Genomic DNA, 7,788 nt, shown 5'->3' with positions numbered 1-7,788 from the left:
GTCCAAAATCAATTGGTCTATGAATATACGTTTTAAGTAGGTGTATTATGTACATGCGTGTGTAGCCCTGTACATGTATGTACAGTTTTATGAGTTTTTAAAAGGTGTACCTTCATCAACAATTGTGATCTGGGTCCGTTTGGGATGAACATGCCATGTCCAAAAGATTGATAGCAGGTAACTAAGTAGGCAATTTCCTGATGCAAACTAACTAAACAAGGATCTTCTCTTCTTTCCATTTTGTATGGTTTTATTCTTTTTTGGACCCGATCTCGATCAGTTTTATGAACTCGGTAGATCGATCACCCGGCCACTACGCAAGCTATCGTGGGGAGTAGTATCAGTTATATATGAGCTACAGACTTGCAAAACTAGCTCAAGATAAACTTTAAATACTAAATAACAATCATATTCATAATGACCACATAAAATGAGAAAGAGGGTGCATCGATCCAGTATGTATATTGTTCATTTCACAAAACTTTGTCAATTAATTACCATAAAGGTGTGGACTCCAGATAGTTACTGACAAGTTGAGAATTGAGCATATGTATTGCCTAATCCAATAAAGAGATATGTTATATTATCGAAATTGCTCTGCATACGATATTTTTTCGTCGGACACCTGTACGACCAGACAGTAAAACTTGATGCATGTTGTGGCCCACAAACTGAATTGTCTTGGGCTGTCTCTAATCGTATGAGTGTGGGATGAGAATTCATCGTACGTATAGCAGGGTTGTTATATTATTAAGCTCTAGCTAGCAGCTTGATTAAAGTCTTGCCCCAGCTAGCAGCTTCATTGAAGTCTTGCCCCAGCTGTGCCGGTCGAGTTGGTTAGTTATTGCGCGCAAGTCAAATTTTCAGTATGCATGTATGACTGATTACCTTGTTGTTGGTCAAATAAAATGAAATAAGTATATATGTATGACTGGTGATTTGACAACCCATACAATTCTGCATCAACTAATACAAAACACAAACTCTATGCCTCCATAGAGAATTAAAGAATATCAAGATCCATTCCCGTATATCATTTTCAGAAGAACAATCGAGCAGCATAAATTAACAGAATTATGTGGCAGATATATGAGATGGTTACATGGTTCTATTTTTTTGGTAGGGGTGTAGATGGACATTAATTAGGTGGGGAGTTTTCAGGAGGAAGCCGTGGACGCATCCATCGGCAAGAGATGAAACAATTAAGCAGTAGTACTACTCACGATGTGGGCTCTTGCCGGTGGCTGCACTAGGTGAGCCATGTGTCGGCCGCCTACGCCCACCTCCAGTGTGAGCCTGCTGCTGTTCCCTGCAGCTGCTGTTTCATGAAATGGTGTAGTCCATGTTCTGCGGTGGTCGAAGTTGGCTGGCGGCGGTGGCACTGGGTGGTCTACTGCCGCGCCATGGTGGTGGTGGTGGTTGCCTTGGGCAAAGAACTGGTGCTCACGCAGTTGGTGCTCCTGATGATGGTGATGACGATGATGAATGGGCGAGAACATGAGGCGCGGGCAGTTGTTGGCGCCGCACAAACCGCATGACATGGACATATTGCTAGCTAGCTCCAAGGTTTGCTTGCTTGTTTGTTTTTTCTGGTGTGGTCTGGTGCGTGGAGGATCCTAGGAGGAGAGATGTCGAGGAAGAAGAGGCAGTTGTACTAGCAGCTAGGGCTGTACTGCGTCTCTCTCTCACATGCACCGCATATAAGCAGTAGTGAGCTCCAAGGCCAGAAAAAAGATTCGATATGGGAATTAGCAAAATACAATGGATCAAATCAAATAGACCCAACTAATGAGTGGGTCGGAATAGATATGGTCCCTCGATCCATGGTTGATTTTTTTCTTTTTTACGTGGAGGAGCCGGAGCCATGCAGACCTTGCTTGCCGGGAATCCCCCACATGATCTTATGTCCACACAAGCCCACTGCTAGATATTTGTGTAGCTTTTTTTTGGTCAGTGTCAAACAAAAAGGAGATGCTAACACAAAGGTCCGAGGGAGACAAACACAACAAAATGGAAACCATGTCAATACTAAAATAGAAACTCAAATAGAAACGTACTACCAGCTGTGAAACAACTTTTGTCATGGGCCATCCATACTATATCATGGGCATGGAAACTAAACTGTAAAATGAGAACCAGCGAGGACTCTTCTCCCCCAAGCTTAACCGGCCTCCTGGGTCGCCCCTGTCGACTCCAGAGGTGCCCATGGAGCCACACCCAACCCCCCCCCCCACCAGCCACCCAACCCCTCGCTGTTGCGGGATGAAACCACCGGTGGCCGGGCGGCAGTGGCAGGATGTTCCTGCATCCCATCTTTCGTTTCGTTTGGCATACCCCCCACCCCCCCATCTTCTCGTCCCTCTACCCCTCCCTCAGCATATGGGACCCATATGTTCCGATTTACAGCAACCGGGAGCGTGCCTAGTTCTTCATCACAGGTGAGACTGGTTGTACGGGTCACTCGCCACCATGGCTAGAGGCGCGTACCTTATTGTGGTGGTGATTCACTGTGCAGGCCGGACTCCGGCCAGATCCGATCGGATATGGCGCCGGTCTTTCTACTGATGAGGACTGTTGCCACGAGGTGCTGGCTTTCCGCGTGTGCGGTGGCTGGCTGGCGGTGATAAGATCCATGGCTTGGTGGTGGTGATCCAGATCTGACCAGCTGGATGGTGTTGTCTGCAAACTACACTGCAACTACTTCCTAGGGCTCCATGATGGTGGTGGACATTGAAAAGTCCTTGGGAGGGGTCATCTCTCCTGATCCAGTGGTTGACTTCAGCGATGAGATATAAATTATGGACGACGGCTTGATGCAAGGCATGGTTGTGTGGTTGCATCGCATGTATCTGCTAGAATCACGAAAAAGTGGTGATGACAACACATGAGCAACTTCGATGGTGTTGCTACTCGAGCACTCGATCTCAAGCTCCGGGGCAAAAGCCTATGTCAGAACCGACTGTTTATACCTAAAAATGGCGATGTTTTCCTTACATTCTTACCTTGTCAAAGGGATTGCTCAGATATGCTTAGACTGATTCTTCGGGGTGAAAACCTACATTTTGACCTTGTGGTTGGATTTGGTGATGGTGGCGTTTGAGTGTCACTCCCTTCCTAAAGGCATTGCTATTGAAGACCACTTCGTCAGTGTGGTGCCATGAGATGGTTGGTGTGGATATGGCCATTGTTGTAGTTTGCGAATCACAGATCTGATCGCTTTGCGGCATTTTTTTTTTCTTTCCCACAAACAACCTTAGTAGTATATGACTATGCTAGTTGTCAGCGTGCACTACAAGAAATATGTTAATACGTGACGGTCCTTGGCTGTCACAGATCAGCCAAATACTGTCATGCGTGTCCATCCTTGACGGACTTGAGATCCGTCATGTATATCGCGTCATAATTTGACATCATAGCTTCCATGACGGATCTTGGCCGTCATGGAACTAGCTCAGGCCCGCCCAAGCCCAAACTAGGCCGTGACGGAACAGACAGTCATGGACCAATGCCACGTAGGATTTTCAATTGACTAGCTGAAATGACGTGGCTACCTACGTGGACACTATTTTTTGTCACAGAAACCGTCAGGGATTTAGGATCAATTTAAATTTGGTCCCATCCATTTCCTTCAGCCCAATTTTGATCAAATACACTTTTAGCATAATGTGTTCTGTAAATCATAATGCCAATTTTGGACCAGGACAATATTTCCAAAGTACCATATGTAACACAAATCACTCAATATGCAACCATCCATAGGTTGTAGAACCTAGCAGTTTATAATATCCTCCATGAAATGATAATATCCACCATATATTGACAAAATCACGCAATATGCAACCATCCATAGGATTAGGAACCGGTACAATCCAATTTACATCGACAAAACATATAAGCTACTAAGGTTGTCACTCGTGTTCGTGTTGTCGACCCTCCTGATGTCAACTATATGGCATGGCGGATTCTGATGGACAGCAACATACCTATCATATTCACAACAACATTAGACATTTGTAGATATGAATATATAGTAGAACAAGAAACTTAAAAAACAAATTACATGCTTTCCGAAATCCTTAAATCTTATTGTGCCTACAAATGAGAATAACAAAGTATGTAGTATAAAACAACAATAAATTGACTCACTGATATATGTGTATAGTACACAAATAAACAGGTTTAAACATCTGTATTCTTACTGTAGGACTGCCACAATGTAACGATGTAATTTTCTTCTTCTTAGATTCGGATTAAACTTATTTCTGGAATACATATTCACCGGGCTGCAGGAGACAACAAGGATAGAAAAAGAAATGCCTAGGGAGAAAACTCTAAATAGAACATGTTGACATATTAATACAGTAACAGAAATCATGTCTCCAAGACCTAGAGGGGAAATCTAAACTGAATCAGATCTTGATAGAAGGCCACATACCACAGTGTAGCAGTTTGTCTCTACTTGGTACCCTGCAGTTTGCCTCTACTTGTTATCCTGCAGTGTACAAGATACAGAAGAATTTCAGAGAAAATTTAGTGTTAAAGATTCAGAGAGGAAGCGGTTAACCAGAGAGAAGTGTGCCGAATGAAAGTCAAATGACTAACAAACACACATCACAAAACTCAAGTACTATAGCAGCTGATGTTGAGGCCATATAAACCCACCAACAAAATAATGCTCAGCATTTCTAAACAAAGAACAGTAGCATGATTTGTGTTTGTCCATACAGTAGGTTTTTGTTGAAAGGTCAAAGATAATGCTCAGCATTTCCTAATTGACATTTCAGATTAGATCTGGAAATTCTGTACATATATTTCGAAGGTAAAAGCTGAGTTTTTGCCAAGTTCATCTTCATATACCATTACTATATATACACTGCCAGTCAGCAATGAGGATTGGTTTTAAATTTCTCAGATTTGAAAAGTAAACCCTATTTACTAAAATGCAGTTTCAGCGTACTACTCACTCTTGAAACAAGAGTTGGAGCTATCCTGTTTACATGAACGCCTGATCCAATCGAAAATTAAACAGGCAAGAAGGACACTAGAGTAAGGATTCCTTCTTATTACGAACATGAAGAGCAAAGAGGTTGTAACTTACTCTTTTTCTCCACTAGATGATCACTTATTTCCATTTATCCTCCATCAACGAAAGCTCAAGGAATGTGACAACAAGGATCTAGTGCCTCTTCCATACTAGCAGCATTACTAGGACCATGAGGAACATCGTTCCCAGCATAACAATTACAACCACAGTGCCTGTTCATATAGCATGACATGCAAATAAGTATGGCGTAATCTGCAGAATGCAGAGTGCATTATAAAGGTTCAACTCCACTTGCTTTTAGAAGTTTACTAGTATGGCGTAATACACATATATGCAATGCAACTTCCAGATTTACTATGAGATTTAGGAAATAAAAAAATTATTGGGATAGTAGATCCAGTAATAACTTCCAGACACAAATTTTAAACATGAGGACATACAAATGCAACACATATTCTCTGGTTGTCTACAATTGCATATACACAATTGCCAACAGCTGCAGCAACTACTTTATCCCTCTCATTTCAACAAGAGAACAACTTTTCTCAAGCCTAAACAACATCGAATCAAGCTAATCGAGCCCAAACAGCACCAACACTCTAACTAACCATGGATCAGGATCAGGTTCAGCTCAATGGCCAGGGTCGCAATGAAGGTCGGCCACCGCCGGGGTGCGGCAGAGGAGGTCGCCACCGACAGCACAAACACACTCTTCACTGAGCAAAAAAATGTACACTTGTCCCAGCACATGAACCAAATTTTATCTATCAACCAAGCTTAAATGATTTAGTCTATCTCATAGCTGGTTTTCAAGTATGGTTCTTTTCTTCCAAGCAAACCAGAAAACTGATGGACTGCCCAATTTAAATTAAAATGGAAACAAAATTATGATCAAGTGATCACCTATGGTCAGGAACTTAGCGAACATGTAAAATACTTCTGATAACAATAAGAGTTATGACGGCGAGTCCAACTGTTATCAGGGGGTAATGCTAAGTTGCTAACTAGGCGAACTACAACATCACGTGACAAGAATGGGTACTGGAAATCTATATTAACTCATGTTCTAAAACATTAAATTGTCCAAACCCAAATCTTGTGCTCGTCTCGGACCCTGCATATAATAACAACAAAATGCCAATATAGGCAGAAGTCCTTAGTCACAAGCAACAGGAATTACTCCCACATAAATACCATAAAGCTATAGAATTTCTTAATTGTCAGCTGATTAGTGTATTCATGTCACGCCATTGCAGAAACAAGGTTCGGATCAAACAAAATGGAAACAGAAACGAAGCATTCCGCTATTCTTACCCCTGCAGAGAGAAGTCGATGTGACGGGCAGTGAACTAATGGCGCCAACCGCGCCTCCCGCGACCTGCAGAGGATGAGCTCCGGTGACCTGCGGCAGAGGAGGCGGTCCTTTCCTCCCCTTGGCCACTTTCCCCGTGTGGCATTCCCGTTGTTGAGGGCGTCCAAACCGTCGTCGTAGCCTCCGTCCGCCGCCAGATGTAAGTCAGATGGGGGGTGGGAGAGTACGGCAGCGGGAGGGCCAACGCTGCGAAGACGCTCGCTCGATGTAGCTGCGCTCTTGCCAGTCCCTCAGAACAGGGGCTAGCCGCATCTCCGTGTGCACCAGGCCGCTTCCGAGCGGCGCATCACAGTGCGCACCATGTTTGCGACGATCAGCGGCGCGTCTCTGTGCGCACCACTCGACCAGCAGGGAAAGGGCGGCCACCACGCTCCTTGAGGAGAAGAAGAGCACCAGAGATCCTAGATCGGGCGTGTAGGTGTGGATGAGGTAGATGGGTGCCATCTATGGGTTAGAAGGGGACCTAGATCCACAATGCCGGAGGGAGGAGCTCGTCGTGGCCGGCGAGGAACGACGACGACAGAGGTGTGGTGGTGCCCGACGTTGCTGGTTGAGGTTGGGGGCTGCGACCAGATCCGGGGAGGAGTCCTCGACAGAGAGATCCACGAGCACCTAGACGGGGAGGTGGGGATGAGCGCGTCCGCGCGGATCTGGTGAGGGGCGCGTCGGGAAGGAGCAGAAGTCTATGGCGCCTGGATCCAAAATCGGGGGGAGGGAGCACCGGGAGGGAGCAGCCGGCGGCTCGTGGAGGAAGAAAGAAGAGAGAGGGGGGAGGGGGAGTAGTGTGCCTACCGTTGGATCCAGGAGGGATGAACGGTGCTTATGCGTGATCCGTGGGAGGGTCATATCAACCAATCAGAAAACAGTTTCGGCTCCGCCCAGGATTGACACATCAGCACAAGACTTTCGTGACGGTCCGGGTGGTGTATATAGAAAGGTAAGGGTAGGCCCAGTTGGTCGATCCATGACGGTAACCATGACGGCCTCTCGATATCTGTCATAAAGGTACTACTATTTTGGAGGCCATTCGCATCTTGTTCAATTATGATGATTTTCATGACGGATTTTAGAAACGTCATCAGAAATCCGTCATGAATTAACAGATTTCTTGTAGTGGTGTTTTCGCCTGTGCGTGAGTTCGTGTTGGCTATGTCATCCTAACTATGCAGAGGCTAGGTGTGTACCCATTGTGTTATTTATCTTCTTGATGCTTCATTTTGAGCAAATAAAATCAAACCTTTGTAAAAAAAACCTTGCAATTGTTCCTCCCCGGGGCCACTGGAGCGGCGGCTCAGTCCCTCTTAGACCGCTCCCCCTCCCCTCGTTGTTTTCGATGGGCTCTTCCTGATGAAGCTCGCACGGATCCAGAGGT

The sequence above is a fragment of the Triticum aestivum genome, chromosome 4B, assembly GCF_018294505.1.
Source record: "Triticum aestivum cultivar Chinese Spring chromosome 4B, IWGSC CS RefSeq v2.1, whole genome shotgun sequence".
Lineage (NCBI taxonomy): Eukaryota > Viridiplantae > Streptophyta > Magnoliopsida > Poales > Poaceae > Triticum > Triticum aestivum.
This window is presented reverse-complemented; position numbering follows the sequence as displayed.